The sequence below is a fragment of the Onychostoma macrolepis genome, chromosome 09, assembly GCF_012432095.1.
Source record: "Onychostoma macrolepis isolate SWU-2019 chromosome 09, ASM1243209v1, whole genome shotgun sequence".
Taxonomy (NCBI): Eukaryota; Metazoa; Chordata; class Actinopteri; order Cypriniformes; family Cyprinidae; genus Onychostoma; species Onychostoma macrolepis.
This window is the reverse complement of record NC_081163.1, coordinates 24,852,637-24,873,199: the sequence shown is the minus strand read 5'-3', so window position 1 is coordinate 24,873,199 and position 20,563 is coordinate 24,852,637. Positions and strand designations below refer to the sequence as shown.

The 20,563-nt window shown below is 36.2% G+C and overlaps 1 protein-coding gene across 4 annotated transcripts in view; it reads left to right on the top strand.

The window, feature by feature from the left end:
• fmnl2a (formin-like 2a) overlaps positions 1–20,563 on the top strand; it is an 89,300-nt gene that overhangs the window by 8,018 nt on the left and 60,719 nt on the right. The gene's annotated exons all lie outside the window — the stretch shown is intronic.

The window sequence follows — 20,563 nt, the reverse complement described above, 5'->3', positions numbered from 1 at the left end:
AGGCCGTTTTTTTAAACGGTGTGCAGGCCACACAGAGTGAGCCGAGTCTTGAGCCCGGTATTAAAGGATCAGTCAGCGTGCTTTTGTTAGCCAGATGCTGTGAATTAAACACTGAGGCTGTTTTCCTGTAAAGAGGGGGCGATTTCCCCCCCTATACGGGCTTTACAGAATCCCCTCTGAGAATTTAGCTCTGGTTAAAAATAGAGAGAATGATCCTAATGAACAAAGAGACTTCACAGTAGAACTGAAGTTGTGTTTTCTGAGTTATAAAGAAAGTAAGAAGATTTTCAGACCATATCTCTATGTTTGCTTAAGTAACAAAATAAGGTTGTATAGGCACATACATTATCTTAAAGTCTTAACATCATAAAAGGTGTTGAACATTTCCATAACATATCGTACTACAAACAACGCATAGTGGTTACAGTATAACATATAAAAACACACTGATCCAGCAGCTGTTTAACCTCGTCCTGGGAACAGTGTTCATGGCTGACTCATGTCTGTAGGTGTAATTTTATTATGTTTACTTGTTATCCAACAGCTTCCCGAAAGTCTTGTCTTCTGATTAAATACTAATTTCAGTTTGGAGGACAAAAATTCATACAGATTATACTGAACATTTGACTCAAAATTTAATATTACGGTGATAATTAGCCCCATCTCCTTTATATATAAATACATATTACTACTATAATCGAAATAATTTAGTTATTTGGTATAGTGATGTAATGTGCAGCCTGCTGACTTTTCTCTAAGAATAACCTTCTCTGTTGTGCATTTAATCTGTGTACTGTGCTTTTTTAATGTCAATTGTTCATTGGAAGAAAAAGGGCATTATTTGTCAAACATGCTGTTGAGCAACAATGGAGACGGGGAACATATGTACGTGGAGCATTTAGAGTGACCACTGGTGCCAGACAATATGTAGATGGCATCAGCGTTACATCATAGTGAGCTCATAATAACTATGTCATAATACTGTAATATGGGTCATTTACCAGTCCTGTTGTGCTTCAGACAACAACATTTACAGTGTTTGCAAAACAGAACTGTATTGATATTCTGGTTCTAGAGTTTGTTAAAAAGCTGTAAGTCCAATTTAAATCCAAAACATTTCAGTGGAAATTAATTCAGTGGAAAGACTCCATTTAATGTGTTTCGAAGATGTGTTTTTTTGTATTTGTTTTTTGTAACCTTAAGACTGAAGTTTGAAAGTCTTCCACTCACTGAACTGACAGGCATTGATGTCACTGTAGTATGGAATGCACATGTGTTAACTTAATTAACCAGTCTACCTAATTTTACCCTTTAGAACCAGTTCATTTAGATGCTACCACATAAAGCACATTTTACTTAAAAAACACTACTGTTCAAAAGTCTGGGGGGAGTTTTTCCTTTTTAAAACATTGAAACCTTTATTCAGCACTGATTGATGCATCAAAGTGATCAAAAACAAAGACATTCACAATCTTATAATTCATCAACGTATCCTGAGAAAATGTATCATGGTTTCCCCCAAAATATTAAGCAGCACAACATTGATAATAATCAGAAATGTTCAGCATATTAGAATGATTTCTGAAGGATCATGTGACACTGAAGACTGGAGTGATGAACACTAAGTTTTTTTTTTCTGCTTTGCAAGCAGATGCAAATCTATTTTTTTCTAAATGTGATGTTTGCTTTCTCTTCAGGTCCGTACCAAGTTTTAAAAATCTATCAATCAATAGTTTTTAGTGTTCAAGCAAAGTCATGTTTGTCTGCGTTGTGATCAGTATGTGGTCACAGGCCTGTTCTCCTGCTGACTCTTAATGAATCTAAATGAACAATAGCTGCTCACCCTTCAACAGACGCTTGAGAACAGCTGTGGGTCCTGTGCAGCCGCCAGACAAACACACACCCTTTATTCACTCGCAGAGCAGAGCCTGGCACGAGCCTGCAGGACCTTCCACTCCTCTCTTCTGTCTGTCCATCCATCCATCCATCCATGGTCTCACGGGGTCGTTTAGGGGCTTTGAGATCTTTGTGGCAGGCTGTTCTCTGAGCTAATTAGCCATAGCAAGGAAGAATATCAACTCTAGCTGGAGGGGAGAGAGAAAGGCTAGTGATTTTAGTGCTGAAATTATTTAAAAATATTACAAATAAAATAAGGCTAAACAAAAAAAAGCACATAACAAAATTATTTAAATGTGAACTAAAATTAAAATGAAAACTGAAAATATAAATCGAAAGCTATATATGAATGAAAACGTTTGATAGTATAGAAATAATACTAAAATAAGTGGTATTCAAATCTGTTGTCATATGTGTTGTTATTATGAACTACAGCTAATATGAAATCTAAAAATAATAAAAATAGTTTTCATTAACTGAAATAAAATATAAATGTTAGATTAAAAATATAATATAATATATATATATATATATATATATATACTGTATATATATATATATATACTGTATATTGTTACAAATTTAAGTGAAAATTGAATATACAATGCAAAATTCAAAGTTGAAAGCAAATTCAAAATATATAGTATATAATATAGTAGATAATTAATATTACAATAACACAAACACACACAGTATCAGATCTTCCTTCAAGGCTTTAACCAGACTGTCATACAATGTCTTACAACAACTATGACTCAAATATATTGCTATTTTATAATTATATTTTAATATTCAATTTAAAAATAACTGATATTATAATTAATAGCATTCTGGGATTGACCGAAATGTGATCTGAGTTCAGTTTCAAGTCCAACGCTAGCGTAAATGAAAGTGAAACAAGTTCCTTTGAGGTCAGTCCACTTTTTTAGTAAACTCAAAAGGTATTTCAGTTTGTTTTCAAGAGAAGTGTGAAATTATGATTTAGTTGCCACTTTCGACATTTACTTGACGAGACAAGTAAATGTAAATTAATGTAAAAATATCAGGGACTTTTGCCCTGAATGTAGGCATATAATATATTAACATTTATCTCTTGTCCAATAAGTTCCATTAAAAATCCATTAAAAAAAAAAAAAAAAAAATCATATCAATGCATATCAATGTTGTAAACCTGCCACACTGAAAACAAGGTAACCTAAAAATAATAAAATCTAAATTAACCTGTTAATTTCAAGTTAAAATATTATTTAACATCCCAAAAACAAACTAAATACTTAAATTTATGCCAACAAAACAAATGTTTATGATTTCTAATAGTAATAGTACTGCCTGTTGATTCAAGTCACCTATCACTCTCTGATAGCAAGCGGCAAACCTAAGATATCCTCATAAAAACTAAGGGTCTAATTCAGCCCGTTTTATGGCTGTTTTTATAGCCCTGAAAGACCTGTGCGATCAGTAGATGTGATGAGTATCTGTGTACTGATTAACTCCAAGTGCCACACATTGTTGATTGGCTCTTTTGTCTCATGTATTGTGTCACTTACTGTATTGAGCGCGAGGAGATTATGTCACGGGCTGGTCTGGCATCTTCATCAGTGAACAGTGACTGCTCAGACTGGATGCTGGGCTCTCTGCCCTCGTCATTGTCATGCAGTGCATTATGGGAGCGCTCAGGATGATGGTGTCGGCCAAGGTGACAGCTGCGAGAAACTCCAGCGTGGCCGAGACCGTTCACAGATGGTGTGGAAGTGTGTGTGGGTGTTTTCTTTGGCCAGGCCAAGTGTTTGTGAATCCAGATGTTATTCTGACTGTACAAAAGCATCAGAGTACTTAATTACTCAAAAAGAGAAGGATGAAGAAAAGTGCGAATACGATTGTTAAATAACTAGTTTGTACAGACCCAGCTTGACAAATGCAAGTTCCTGTCATTTGATCTTAGGGAGGTTTGTTTTTGTGCTGTTTCAGTATCCTGATATTTGGTGTCCTTGTACTCTACTAGTCTGCTTCACATTGCAGCTTATTCTGGTCAGGATCTGTCTACTTAGACAGCAAGAGCCTGTCTGTGGGACATGTAAGGCAAACAACATGCTGCTTGCTTTTAAAAATGTCATTTGACATACATTTGTTACCAAGGATATCTTGTTTAAATGAAACTAAACTGATTCGACTTTGAGGTCGTGACTCACATGGGGTTGCCAGGCATGCAAATTTCTATGAAAAGTAGTCTATTCTGTTTATAAATGAGTAAGTGTTGTCACAATGCCAAAATTTTGTTAAGGCGCTTTTCTACCGAAATTACCTGGAACAATTTGTCCCAGGAACTTTTTTTCCCCCAGACCTGTTGCTGTCTGCGTTTCCATCGCAGTCTGAAGTACTGTGAAGAACAGGCAAATAGTGTGGTGACGTAGGTCTGCGCGCGTTTCTCAATACAAAATATGCAAATTTCGAACTTGCGTCCTCAGTACTTCACAAGTTCGACTCAGGAGTGTGATCCCCCTGGGGACGGGATGACACAAGTCCGGTAATTCTGCAAACAGCAGCGTACTTGATAATATCAGTCAGCTCACCTTGGCTACTGCAATATTCCTCACTGTATTTACAATAAGATGAAATATGATATCAGACACCACTGCCTCTTTTAGTTTTCATTTAAATATATTAATAGCCACAGAAATGTTCAGGGAACGTATACATTGAAATATTGTATCAAACAGTATTGCCTCTTTTCATTTTCATTTTAACATATTAATAATAGAATAATAGAATAAAGACCAAAGATTACCTGTTAGATTTACCAAAAACAAATTATATCTTATGTTTATCCACTACAGAAGGACTAGCCGAGTTGAAGCTGCTCTCGTCGGGAAACATGAGCACTGAGCGCCCGCTGATCGCGTGGAGCTCACGTCTCCGAAATCAGCGAAGCACATTTTCAAATAGGCGCTGTCTTTATAAATAAACCGCAGATTTGAGTTTTAAACAACTACATTCTCGCCTGAAATACTTTTAATTAAAACTACATTTCATGACACAACAGCTTATTTTAAAAATTATGCGAGTAAATGGTGTTTGAAATACAATGCTGCGTGAACTCAACCAATCAGCATGTTCAGCGCCAAAGTCCCCCAAAAAATGTTTTTACCCAAAACTTTATTTAGGTCCTGGTTCCTGCGGTGGAAACACACCCAAGTACCGGCCCAAAGTCCCTAGTTCCTGGGTAAAGTTCCTGCGGTGGAAACGGAGCTTTAGTTGCTACCAGTACCATCATAGTTCTCAGGACCAGTTTTGGTACCGAGAGAAACCAGCAAAAAAGGTTGTGATTTATTTATTTATTGTCTATCGGTTTGCATTTAAACTACAAGAATTAATGCAGTATCAGATTTTCTTTTGTCTTTTCTGTTGCTATGGTTCAAAAGTTTCAAATTCAGTTTCACATTTAAACACTGTTATGAATCCAGAAACTTTCCAGTGTGTGCTGGTTGCGTGAAGAAAATACTTTATTATTTAGACTTTAATAGTATTTAAATTGTAAATGTGTAATAGGTTTATACAAAAAGTGAGCAAAGTCAACCACTTCGGTTTAGCATTGACTCTGAGTTCTGCACTCTTGCAAAAACACTGTACAATAAATCAGTAAATAAATGTATTTATCTATTTACATTTTTTTTTTTTTTTTTGTTATAATGGAAGGATTTGTGAGCTTAGTATATTTTGCCTAACTAACTAACTAAACTCCTCTGATTGGCCATTGCGCTCATGTGCTCAACAGACATGTCTGTGATTGGCTGCAATACTTAGCACTTCAAAACATGTTGGAAATAGGAACCTTTGATGCCCCTCCCAGAGCGCTTTTATGCACATCAGCAGGTATTGAAATGAATTGCTCCTACCGGTTCTGCAGTAAAGCTGGTATCATTAGGGGCTTTCACACTGGAGAAATCTTTTCATAGTGCCGAACTATTGGCGGAAGTTCCCGGTTTTTGTCGTGTTCACACCGCAGGAACTAGGAACATATTTAGTTCTAGCAACTCTGTTTGGGGGAACTAATTTAGCTCCTACTTCAGAGTAGGGTCTAAAACGGTTCTATAGGAACTATCAGTGACGTATGTGTATGCCGATTGATTGGCCAAACGCATACGAAACACTGGCTAAATAGATTTACTCCACACCAACCACCATACCTGTTCTGTTCTTTTCTCAGCCTCGATGATTTGTAACACTGTAAATTGTCATGGGGATTGAATCAGATTTTCATGCTCTTTTAATATTGTAAATTGTGCGTTTACATTCCATCTCCGTTATCACAAAACCCACGACACACAACAAAAACAACTCCGATCGCAGCATCCTCCACTCACTGGTTGTTAAATGCCGTGAATAAAGACGTCGCTGACAACTGCTTCAGAGTTCCTGCTTCAACCATGAAAATGCCCCAAGGAAGAAACTAGTTCTCTAGGAATTACTCTGCTGGCTAGATCCTAGAACTATGCAGTGCAAAAGCATCAAAATTTTAGTACTGACTCTGTGACAATGTACAGGTACTTTCGATAACACATTAATGCTGATAAGTCAATTACAAATAAAACAGACTAAGTGGTAATGTAAGATGTATTGAGATGTATTGATATGTAAGTGCAGCTGTGATAAGAGTATTATTTCTGTGGTGTGGGTGAGTGTGCAGGGTTGCAACAATTTTGGAACCTGAAAAAGGGGTTGTGGACCAAATATTGTTACCATTTGTAGCAGCTTAGGAACTTTTAAACACTTTGTTTCTCAGCAGAGTGATAGCATCATGAGTAATCCAGACTGAGTGATGTCAGTCAATCTGAGTGAATACGGCGATTTCCTGTCATTTTTGTACACAGTAGCTTTAGACAGTTCATGGCCATGCCATCTGATGCTGAGACTAGTTGATACACCTCTCACTGGAGGAATACACTCATTAACCTTCAGATTTGTATTGCTTCAACTGCTTTAATGATTCAGCTTACAAGACTCTTAAGATGTAATGAACCATGTCAGTGGAGAGTCATTACACTTCTTATTCTTGTGATCTGCTCACGTCCGTTGTCTTGCTCAAGTGAGTTCAGCCCGTGGCCGTTTCCAACCCATGTTGTGACCCAGCAGGGGAATTCAGCCGTCTCTCTGATGGACTCGCTGCAGTGCACCGAGGTGAACTTGCTGTCCTGACTGTTTGTACTTAATCTTCAGTGATGCTCAGAGACAGCTTTTTGGGCCCGACCCAAAATAACTGTTTTCCCCAGTTCAAGTGCTTCACTAACATTAGTACCCATAGGAAAGGAAAATCAAAAGTGAGATCTCTTTAACATCTCAAATATTTCTCTTAGACAGAAATGAGGTTACTTTAAGATCGAATGGAGATTTTTGCTTGAGTCTCCAGCTTCTCAAACTTGTCTCCTGAGACAAAAACTCTAACACTCTCACAATGGTCTTCTTTAAAGCTTTAAAAGAGATCTCAGTAACATCACACACTGTGCTCAGATTTTTCTCCTTAGCTACAGACACTGGATCTCTAACATTTGTCTGGTTTGAAGCTTTAGAAGAGATCTCAACAAAATCAAAAACTGTGCCCAGATATTTCTCCTTAGCTAAAGACATTAGAGTTAAAGGCTATATTGAGAGAGAAATTATACAGAGATAAGGATAATGTTACTTTTTATAGGACAATGTTTATGTACATCATTTGTTGTTGGAAATAGTAATGCCTTAATCAAAACTTATTTACAGAAAATGTAACCCTGGAGCTTTCTTTGCTGAAAGGCACATAAATGGCTTATGACTCAGTCTTGATTATTAATCCAGAGTCTCTGGCTAAGGAGAAATATCTGAGCACAGTGTGATGTTGTTGAGATCTCTTCTAAAGCTTTAAAAGAGAGAGATCCAGAGTCTCTAAGGAGGAAAATCTGAGCACAGCGTGTGATGTGGTTGAGATTTCTTCTAAATCTTTAAAAGAGACAAATGTGAGAGATCCAGTGTCTCTAGCTAAGGAGAAATAACTGAGCACAGTGTGTAAAGTTAAGATCTCTTCTAAAGCTTTATAGGAGACCATTGTGAGAGTGTGAGAGTTTTTGTCTCAGGAGACAAGTTTGAGAAGCAGGAGACTCAAGCAAAACTTTCCATTCATTAACCTCATTTCTGTCTAGGAGAAATATTTAAAATGTTAAAGAGATCTCTTTTTTATTTTATTTTTCTTTCCTCTGGTTAGCTTCAATGTCATTTATCCACACCATTTCAATCAAAGACAATACATGTATTGTCTTATTCTAAGTTGTTTTATGTAGACAGTGTTTTATTGCACAATGATTTAACAGAGGAAACCATAACCTATATTTACATACATGCAAAACATGGGCTGTACAAGACAAAATTTGAATGCTAAACAAAGCAAAAAAAAAAAAAAAAAAAACACACTGGTACACTAGTGTTACATTTGTTAAAAAAAAAGGTATTGCTCTTATAGTGAACATCTTGCACTTGTAAGTCCTTTCTAGTGTGTTTGGAAAATGTGGTGTATATACAATGCTGGACATTAAAGATAAAACCCTTGATATTCTGAAACGTTTAATGCTATTTAAATAAGAGAATCGCCCCTTAAGCCCTAAACACACTGCATGACTGCCGCGATTGTTTTACGATGCTAGTCTTTCGTCTTGGACAGCTGAAAATCATGCAGTGTGTCTTGGGCTTTAGTATCCTGAGCATAGAGTAATTTCTGTCAGAGCCATAGCCTCGTGGGCTACAGCGACGTGAAGGCACAACTGCACCTTAGACAGCAAGGGTTTGTGTCCCAGCTAAAGGTACTTAAAGGTCCAATTGTTTCCTGTCTCTACTCCTACTGTCCTGACCATTAAAGTTGAAAAACCCCATTGCGACAAAAAAACAACCTCTGAGTAGTAAAACATTTTTATAATGGAGTCTTGCAAGAGTTTACCGCAAGACAATAAAGAGCAATCCTTTTTTTTTTTTTTTTTTTCCTATGGGTAGGTAGCATGAATTAACAATAAGCAGTGCTTTGACAACAGTTATAATTACACTTCTGGGTTAAAAATATTTTTTTTATATAAAAAGGGTCACATTAAATACTACTGTATTGTCAAAAGTTAGAGTTTCAAATAAATGCTGCTCTTTTAAACTTAAATCAAATAATCCTGAACAAATGTATCATGGTTTCCACAAACATGAAGCAGCAGAACAGTTTTCAAGATGAAAATAATCAGAAATGTTTCTTGAGCAGCAAATCAGCATATTAGAATGATCATGTGACTCTAAAGACTGGAGTAATAATGCTGAAAATTCAGCTTTTTAAATTATGTTTTAAAATATACTACAACTGTGTCCAGGAACACTGTGTAATGGGTCAAATGGATGTGATGTGTCATGTGACGGGGTTAATAGGTCCTGAGCGTGAATTAGCAGTGTGATTTGCTCTGTCAGAGTGTGGCGGTCAGATCTCATGAGGATTTTGTGGAACCCTTTACAACACACACAAACTGCAGGGCCAGTCACTTGTCATGTTTGATATTTGTCTCAGCAAACACAAAGACTGATGTTTTAAGTTGCCCAGCTGAATTTTATTAGAGCTTAGACATACTCAACTGCTTGTTACTGTATGTTGACATGAGAAAGCCAACATACAGAAATTCTAATAGTTCTGCAGTTCTAATAGAGCTACTGTAACTATAAGAACATCCTAGCAACCACCCAGAAAACCCTAATAACTACATACCTGCCTGACAGACTGCATGGTATTAAAACATTCAAGCGCCAACCTTTATTAAAAGGTTAAATAAAATAAAAAAATTAAATTAAAAATAAATAAATAATAAAAAATACAAATTATTGTCATTTTTTTTTTAGTTAATCATCTAGTTAATCATTGTTGTGGTCTTCTTAGAAAGTTCTGGCAGTGTCTGAAATTTTGGGTCCCATTCATTGAGTTTTGTTGAGCTCTTACAATGAGAAACAGCACAAACATTGTTAAAATTAGCTCAAGGGTTTGCATTTGTGCATTGATGTCTCACATTCTGCTGTGGGCGTTACTCAAGATTGAGGTCATATGGTGCAATCTGACAAACAGCATCTGTACAGGACAGCACAAATCACATGTGTACAGCCGATTCGGGATAGAAGCACAAGTCTTTAAGCACAGTAGTAAAAAAGTAACATGATGGGTTTTTATATGACTGGAATCAGTTTATGATGTTTTTTTCTCAGCTGTGTTGTTGTCTGTTGGTTTATAGTGTTTATGTTTGTGGTTGCTGTTGCTGTTAGTAATTGTGATGCTTTAGCTTTTCATATTATTAGTGTGGTGAGACACTCGAGACTGAATGTTCATAATCCACCACAGCCCACCCTTTTACAACTCACTGCTCCCTTACACGTATCTCTAACTTACGCTTTATTTCTTTCTTTTGGCCTTGTAATCTGAACAAATGCATTGAATAAGTGTGAATGAGAGTTTTGTTTCTAGGGCTGTTTACTCTGTTTGGAAAAATGTGGCTGGAGCAACTACTGTATGTTGTACTTGTGTGAGAGAAAGGCTTTTGAAAGATTTGCTCTCCCTCTGTGAGGAACTACTCGTTTTCATTCAAGTTAAACCAGAGTGGAACATTTACACTTGTTCTGGACAGCCACAAAAACACATGGTGTGATCTAAAAAACGTATTTAATCAGGAATCAAAATTACTGGATACTTGCATGCTGATTGCTGTTTATTATGAACATCCAACAATCATGGTCTGTGTTTTGCTTTAGTTCACTTATACAACAGTGCTCCAGGATCACTTAAATTCAGCATCGCATTAGTTCAGGCAGGCGACGTCAGTCAAGCTCGCATCAGCTGACAGTCAGCTGTTCCTGACGAATACCAATCCAGTCTTGACACCTATCACAAGCGGTCTATTTAAATTCCCATTCTTCAGCGTCTCTTCCATCGCATCGCTGCTTGCAATTAACTCCCTCCTCCAACCCCAACTCCACCTAACTGAACCTGTAATCTGATCTGACTTTGTTACAGTTCACTTCATTGGAAGCATTCTCTATCACGTTTTGTTTTACGACTCATGTAAATGTGAATTGTAATTATGTATGCATATAATGGTTCTGTTCTGTACCCCCGGGGGGGGGTTCTCTTGCTGCTCTCCCCACTCTGTCCAAGCATGGCTGCATGGACAGACGTTTGAACCCACTGCGCAAAGACACGTCCAAACGACATCTTTTGTACGTCGTTTTTGAACGTCCAATTTTGGTCCCCTGAAGGTGCAGACTGTGACGCCAGATGACGTCTTTTTTCCAACGTCTAACGAACATCCTCTGTATAAGGGCTAATTGTAGGCCAAATGTGGTCGTTGTGGACGTCTTTTCTACATCAAACTTAAACTCATTTTAGACATCATTTTATACTGCTTATAGGCTCTGTACATAACTGTAGTCCCATTTCAGAAGGTGGCATACTGTTCAAGATCATTTTCCTATAGCTTCATTTGATTGGCTCAGCAGCAGATAATAAATGGAAAAGGTGTAATGCATTTCCAATTCAATCCTGCTGCTGAGCCAAACGAAGCTACAGAAAAATTAACTGCTACAGGAAACAGGTCCTTCACCTTCTGGAAACATGGGACTAGTTATAAACAGAGGTTTACAAATAAATCACAACTCAATAACCACTCACTTATTTCCATCTTTATTGTTTTTAACTGGCACAAACGTCACTAATAAGCTTTGACTAGTTAAATTTCCTGCCAACTACCATTAAAATCTAGGAACATGAATTTAATGGCTTGCATACATCACTTCAATGTTGTGCATCGTAACCTAAAAACTTTCTAAAATCAACACTGGTGGTAAAATACAAAAAAAGTAAAAATAAAATAATAATAATAATAAAGTTGCACAGCCCACCTTGCGTGGGTCTGTACCACAACAACAAATGTACAACAATAAAAATTAAAGTGCTTAACCGAATGTGTTTTGTGGGTCGGAACTGGGCCCCATTTATATTTCTTTATTAATTCCATTTGCTGTATTTTGTATCAAATAAATGCAGGCTTGGTGAGCAGAAGATAATTATTTAAAAACATAAAAAATCTTACTGTTCAAAATCACTGTTAACAACACATTGTGCCAGTGGAAAATAAATGTATTAAATAAGAATAAAAGTTTGAAGAGTTAAAGTACTTAATTAGTAAGAGTATACAACAATAATCAGACAACACATACCCTCTGAAAATGTTTAAAACAGTCTTGTTTATGGCCGCCTGCCTCACGATGGTCCGGCCGCTCTGCCAGAGCTGCTGCGGGAGAGAAATGCTGCTTAGCACGGCTTAACTGAGAAATGAGCACCCGATGTCCCGATCCGATGTTCTTACAGACATTTATTAACTCAAACATATACATTGCAAATAGCATTGGTATAAGACAAATTATGCTACTGCAAGTGTTTAAAAGTTCACCTACCTATTTAAAGTATTGTTACGTGGCTTTTCGTCTTCACGAGCCTCCCGCCGGTCCGCCAGTCGCGTCGCATTGAAAAAAAATATTCAGTTAGATAAAAGCAGCAGTAACTCAGCTAATATAAAATTAAACACACATCGTACCTTGATAGATTAGGCCTAGAGTTTATCCATTGACACGCAGGTGCCCGTGTTTAAGTGGTGAGTGGCAAACCTTTTTTTGTTTGTTTGTTATTTTTTTAATGAGAAGGGGCGGGAAGACACGCACGCCAATCTTCGCCTGACGCAATGACTGCATAACTGCAAAAACTTGAGTAGGCCTACTTTTGTGGAGATGCTTATAAATAAATAAAATGAAATTATTTCTAAAATAAATGGTTTTGGATTGTTGTAGCCTATATACAGTACATTATGATATAATCCTTTAAAAACAAATGCAATTAAGTTACCCATAATTGCATACAAATAAATCAACTGCAAAAAAAAAACTATAAATATAGCCTAATATAGCCCAAATGTGGCCCATGTGGGACCCACAAATAAACAATAATGGGCAACCTAACTGGGGCCCACATTCAGCCCATCAAATTGCCCACTCTGAGCTCATACCCAGTTGACATCCATATAGCACAGATAAATCCTGTACATGCCCAACATGGACATGTTGGCTGGGCATGTACTCAATAAATAAATAATTAAATAACAAATAATGTTTCATCACAAATAACCTATATTGATATTCATTAACCATGTTGATAACAACAATGTTGATATTTGTCTTAAATAAAATAAATATTACATTCATTAATAATGTCAATTTTCTGCACATGTCTTCAACGTCCAAAAAAGTTACCTAGTCTGACGTTCAAATGTTGAACTGTATATTGACGTCCAAATGGGGTCTTGGTTAGACATCCAAATAGCGGACCTAGTTTGCACGTCGTGTAGATGGGCAGAATTGGTCTTGGACTGACGGACGCAATATAGACATAATCTGCACGTCCGTCAGACGTCTAATGTTTAGTGGGAAGTGTTGCCCAGAACAGAACCATACCGCCAACAACTGTATGCAATATAATTGTAATAAATATACTTGACGAAAGTAGTCCTGATTGAATTAACAAATGAGCACAATACTACTAAATACTGGTCTGGACAATTTGATTGACTTTATATTTTTCATGTCCCCCACATTTTTGGCATCATTTTTGGCAAATGAGAACAATTCAATCAATTCCTGATGTACAAAATCTTTTCTCTCTCTCTCTCTCTTTTCATGTTGAGCCCTGCTAACTGCTCCTGATATCCTACTAACAATATTCATTCATTGCCTGTAAGTAATGCTTCGATAGCAGATCTGTGCATAGCTGCATTAAGTTTCAAGCTGCGTCTAATATTATCTGTTGATGGATCTCATAAAGGCTTTAAGACAAACTGAACTCAGTGTGCCTGTATAAGACCACAAACTACATAATTTTACTGTAGTAGAAGTGCACTAATTGAAAGGCGGTCGTATATGTGCAGCAAACTGTTTTAATTTTCCACCCTTCCAGCGTAATTACCCCCAACCATAATAACATCATTAAAACATAATTTTCAACATCATTAAAGGATCATGTACAGTCAGCCAGTCATTATCACAATGAAACACGAAAGAAATTACCCAGAAATTGCTCCACTTATTACATGACTATTTGCCAAATGGATATGATAAATTGATTTAAAGTTAATGAATGCAAAAGTGATGAAAGAGACATTAAACTAGCACAAATTTGTAGGACATTCATCACCTGTGAGGATTATATTATACAGTTTGACTGCAGAATGACCAGTCAGAATCATATTTCTGACAGATGTGTAGGGAGATATATCACCTGGAAAGGGAATAAGAGAGGGAGAAATAAATGGGCTGCTGTTTAGTTTTGAGTGGAAAAGAGAATAAACCAGCTTAACTGTACAGCATTTAAAGGATTGCGCTCTGATAACCCATCACAGATCGGCCACTGTTTTAACTTGAATCTGCTGTAATCTTCTCAGGGTAGTACTGAGCACAAGACTCTCAAAATGCATATAAATAAGGACTAACAGGTTTTATCTGATTGAGTTTATTATTTATACACAGTAATCACTCAAGTTTTGCCAGGAAGATATTTTAACAATATCATCTTTTCAATTACAATAGCACACTACCGAATTACTCCCACTTTTCCTTTTCTGGCTGTTTATTTGAATGAACATCCAACAGTTAAAGGGATATTTCACCTTCATGTCATTCCAAAACCAAAATGCTTTCTGTCTTCTGTCGAACATAAAAGAAGATTTTTTTTTTTTTTAAATATTAGTGTTTTAGTTTCATTTTTCTCCTTACAGTGGAAGTTAATGAACTCAGAGCATTTTTCAGAATATCTTCTTTTGTGTTCAACAGAATAAAGCACGTCATACATATTTGGAAAGACAAGGTGTAAATGATGACATAATTTTAATTTTTGGGTGAACTATGCATTTTTCTCAAAATTATATTAACCCTATTAAGCTCCTTTAGACATTAAAAAAAAAAGTTTGCATGTGGCTTTTATGGCTCGTATAGCAAGATAGTCACAATATGCAGCTCATACTCGAGGAAAAAACAGCTCAATTTTATTTCCAAAATGAGGTCCAAACTGAGCAAATACTTTTGATCATGTTGATGTTTTAGAGGCCTATCAAAAATGACAAATAGTATCATATATGATTATAGTGTTAAAATGCTAAATTTTAATTTACAAGATGATAACTGTACACTCCTGACATGAGCATACTTGCAAATAATACATGCAAAAAAAGCCAGTATACTGTACAGTAGATATTGGGTAGTATTAACTAAGTAGTAAGCTAGTTTTCCATTGTCTGTGTTGGGGTGGAGCGGACAGTGGGGGTCCGAGATTACACTACTAATCCGATAGCAGATGGGGGACACCTGTGTAGCCCGCAGAATCGGCCGGATTACGGAAACATGTTGCGCTAATTAGGGGACGACACTCGCCACCTGGCTAAATCTGTGCGGAGCCGTTTGGTCTTTGGACAGAAAGACAGAAAAAGAAATAATTTCCTGAGTGAGGTCTCGTCTGTTTGCAATCGCTGACTTCCCTGCTGACAGATTCTGAGTTCAGTCTATACAGATGTTACTGATACATGCAATTGCTGACCAGTTTCTTGAAAACATTAGTGGGAAACATCAAGTGTTTATGCAGGAATGTTATTAGCTTTTAATCTGTAAGTAGGGATATCGCTTATTTAAGCCTGTAAAGAGCTGAAGGTCTTTCGTACCAGATGGTGACTTTTTGTAACAAATTCTTGATACACTGACCAATTTCCCCACAAAACTACTGACAAAACTGTTGATTAAAATGGTATTTTTTTATGATAAAGACAAATTGGTAGAGATAAGGCCGTTTAATTGTTCCATTTAGTAATTGCTTTTTAATATATACTGTATATATATATATATATATATATATATATTAGGTGTAACGGTACACAAACATGACGGTTCGGTACGTACCTCACGGTTCAGTATGTTTCACTACAGCAGGAGGAAAAAAAAGCTACACATTTTCTTGTATTTTTTTTATTAAACAATGGTTTACTGAACAAATTGCTTTTTCTTTAAGTAATTTCAATTGCGAATAAATCTTTCTTAGGGATAAAAATTTACCTCAGCTTCTGCTCTAAACTATAGGGAGCCCTTTTACATTACTATAAGGTTTCAATTAACAACACAGCCCAAACTTAAATTCAATTACTATTTATTTTACAATTTAATATTTATATTATAATAATCAATACTCAAATAAAAAATGTGTATGCAAACATGTAAATTGCACATAATGCAGTTTTTAAATTAACTTCTCATTTATACAATTTCTATTTGTTGTTGAAATCTTACACAGTGGCTGTCAAAATTGGTTTCATAACAGATTTATTTAAACATACATTAAATAATTAAGACATCACTAACATGTAAAGTAAAATATAATGAGTATATGTGACCCTGGACCACAAAACCAGTCATAAGGGTCAATTTTTTTAAATAAATAAGCTTTCCATTGATGTATGGTTTGTTAGGATAGGACAATATTTGGCCGAGATACAACTATTTGAAAATCTGGAATCTGAGGGTGCAAAACAAGATCAAAATATTGAGAATATCGCCTATAAAGTTGTCCAAATGAAGTTCTTAGTAATGCATATTACTAATCAAAAATGAAGTTTTGATATATTTACAGTAGTAAATTTACTAAATATCGTCATGGAACATGATCTTTGCTTAATGTCCTAATGATTTTTGCCATAAAAGAAAAATCAATAATTTTGACCCGTAAAATGTATTTGTGGCTATTGCTACAAATATACCCCAGCGACTTAAGACTGGTTTTGTGGTCCAGGGTCACATATAGTCTGATATATCTCAAAATGCTCTTCTCTAGACTTAATTTCTCAAGCAAATAACGAGCTGCAGACACTGATGACTTGCCTGAGGTAAATGAAATGCTACAAGACATTTTGTTTACAAACTGTTTTAATGACATCATTCAGTAACTGAAACATTGATTGAGTGATTACGTGAGGCATGATTTGGTAATTCATGTTTATTACTAGTTAAAACTAGTAATAAATAGGAAGGGATTATTGCGGTCACTCATTACAACTGAAGTGTCTATACAGCGATCTGTCACAGCGATCCACATCAGAGAGCACCAAAACGTCATTTATTGTTTGAATTTCCTGAAAAAAAATGAATAAATACTGTGATTTACCACAGGTGATATTTATTACTATCAAAAACATTTTTTCTGTCACTTTTAGTCTGCAATCCAGACTAATAGGGTTTAGTGGAAGAGACAGTCTGGACGCCACCAGACACAGGAAAATGTGAGAAAGAGTGATCACATGCCTGACTGAGAGGAAAGAGCAGAGAGATTTGAGTCTGTCTGAGGGAGCTGCTTTCTTCCTCTTTATGCTGAGAAACTCTTCTGATCCAAGACTCACACCAGACAGACTTGTGCTTTATGGTTCACAAATCCACAGTGATTCCGATACAAGAAAGGGAAATTTGTTTAGAGGTGATGACGCCTGTCCAGCCTTAGATATTCAGACACTTAATAACTTTAAAGTGTAATGTTTAATGTGATCTCCATCATAGCAGTATCCTGTTAAAGCCATAACATACTCTATGTTAAGAACACATTCATTCATCAAACAACTGCTTTCCCCTACGCTTTCCCAATGGAAAAAACATACACCTCTGCTTGACATGCCAGGCCATGTTTTTATTAGTACTCCTATCCCAGATATATCCAGCTAAGGTGCTTGATGATATTTACTACTACACTGAAGAAGAAAAAAAATTTGTGAAATAATTTTCATTTTGAAATTTCTATTGGTCCCATATTAGGTGACCTTAGATTTAAATGAATTATTTATCCCAAAAGGTATTTAAGTGCTTAAGTTGCACTTAAAATGTATAAATGTCATTGATGTCACTGCATTTGATATCAAGCAAAGTGGAATTTATTTTAAAGAAAGCACACTTTTAAAGACAACAGTGTTTGTGAGGTTTCAAATGGTGAAATTGACACTTTGTGGTTGCCAAACATTAGCGGATCATGCTCATAGTTACTGTGATTCTGTACACCTGTAGTTACTCTGCTGGGAACTTAAAGAGAACTGACTTCATACATCCAGTCCTGCTCCTAGAGGACCACTATCCTGCAGAGTTTAGCTCCAATCCTAATTGAACCCTCCTGAAGCAGCTTATCAAGGTCTTGGAAATTGCTAGAAACGTTCAGTAAGGTGTGTTTGGGAAGGATGGAGCTGAATTTAGCAAGACATTGGCCTTCCAGAAGCTTTGTTTGTAGACTAAAATCATTATTCATTGGTGTTCTGCAAATAGACCAGAGATCAGGTCTAAACTGGGACTAAAACAGAAGTAATTCTTAGTTAGGAAACGTGATGCTTTGGTATAAGGCTTATTTATCCTTTTTGTGTGTCCTATTATGACTCACATAATGACAAGCTAGAGATTCACCCCTCTTTCCTCAGGAAAATCTCTTGCAGTAATGCATGTTATTGGATTGTAAAGTATTTCATTCTAGCGAGTCAAATACCTTACAAATGACAGGTGCTTTATCTCATTTGATTATTTTCTCTCTTAATTTGGAACCTGATACATACAAACCGAAAGGCATGATAGTTCATGACAAACCAAGGCATACATACATGCAAAGACAGCTTCACTTTATGAAACCTGAGTACAAAGCAAAAAGCAAAAAAATGGAAAAGTTCAAACTCTAAATTCTGTTTGGATGAGCCAAATTCAAAGTTGTTGTTAAAAAAACAAAAAAAACATTAATAACTAAAATCATGCAACACTCTTGAATAAAATATTATTTCTTGACTTGCACTGTAAAGAATTTCAGCTTCACCTAATACAGAGTAGCGATATGCACAGATGTCTACCATGGTCTAAAAAGTATAACACAATTGCAGATTTTTCACAGTTGCATAGTACATTACTTTATTTGAACTCTAAGGTATCTTTCTTCTAATTTAGAGCAAATCCTGCACACACTATGAAGTGATGATGATATCACCCTCTTTTATTCATGCTCAAGCTGTGCTAGTTTTGGGAGAGCTGTGTTTAGTGGTGTTTGGGTCAGGGTGGGGTGGATGTGTAGGTGCTTATTTGGATTTTTGAGCGGTCAGGATGTTTGAGATCGTCCCATCGAAGCCACTCAAACACAGGTGATCAAAGCACTGCCAGAACTCGGTTTCCAGGGTCAAACTGACCATTAACTACAAGAAGACGTCAATGTGCTAACCAAGCAGTTGTTCCTGGAAACTTCTTTCCCATATGAGTGGATTTATGAGTCATATTCTTTGGTGGTAAATATGGTTGTAATGACTCAGAATTGGTGATATATTTAGTTTTTGACACTCTGCATTTTACCGCACCTTAAGTTCAGATGTTGAAATATATTTTTCAATGCTTTTAAACAAATTGTTTTGCAGAGTCAGACTTTTTTGTTTGTCAGTATAAAGTCTGGTCCACATTGCAACTTATTGAAAAGAGCATCTGATTGTCATGTCAAATAACCGACTGTATTTTTATGTTATGATATCTATGAGAACATAAATCCAAAATCAGTGATACTCAGATGATAGACTATTGAGTTTATTCTATCCAAACGATTGTGCAGACAACAATAAAAAAAGGGGTCACACTTTAGTTTGGGGACCAATGCTCACTATTAACTATGCCTTTTGCTATTAACAAAGCTTGTTAATAGTTAGTAGGATAATAGTGGGTTGGATTTAAGGGACCTAGAATATGGTCATGCAGAATAAGGTATTAATATGTGCTTTATAAGTACTAATAAACAGCCATTTTTCTAGTAATTTGCATGCTAATAAGCAACTAGTTAATACTGAGAATTGGTCCCTATACTAATGTGTTATCAAAAAATTTCAGATTTTCTATCCACTTAAACCTAATAAATAGTGCTGAATATTCCACAGATATAGACACCTTTGTATCTTCCGAAAGACTGGAATCGGTGGGTTGAACCCATCTCTTGTTTTGGTGTGTAATATGCATCAGACGGTCAGTGAGCGGGCTGTGGGCGGAGACTCTCATCTCTGCCTGGCTCTACTAATTATCCATCTGCAGGCCTCAGAAGTTTCTACATTTGGAAATATAATTAACTATATCAAATATAACAAATAATCTTCCCTGTCTGGATATGTTGTTTCACCAGGAATCTTACACTGTGTGCCTCTGAAACATTAAAGATATATCAAGGTGTTACTTCTGTGTGGGCTGGGCCGGTTGTTTTGTAAAACTTGAACTTGGCATGAACTGGCATGATTGATCAGCTCTGCAAGCATGTGTATTTATTCATCATATGGGTTTGCCTATCAAATACTGGTCTGTAGATCTGCAGATCTTTATTTAATTTGTCAGACATCTGGCCTTGCAGATTAGATTTAGGTTTCTCTGTTGTCATAGCAATATCATATTACACAGCCTTCATCAGCATGTCTGTCACAAGCACAGAACCGGAAACTTTGTGCTTTGCTTTTCAAAGAGAGATAAGGGGAAACACTTTAATTGTAAAGAAGTAGTGCTGAAGTTCAACTAAAGATATACTTAA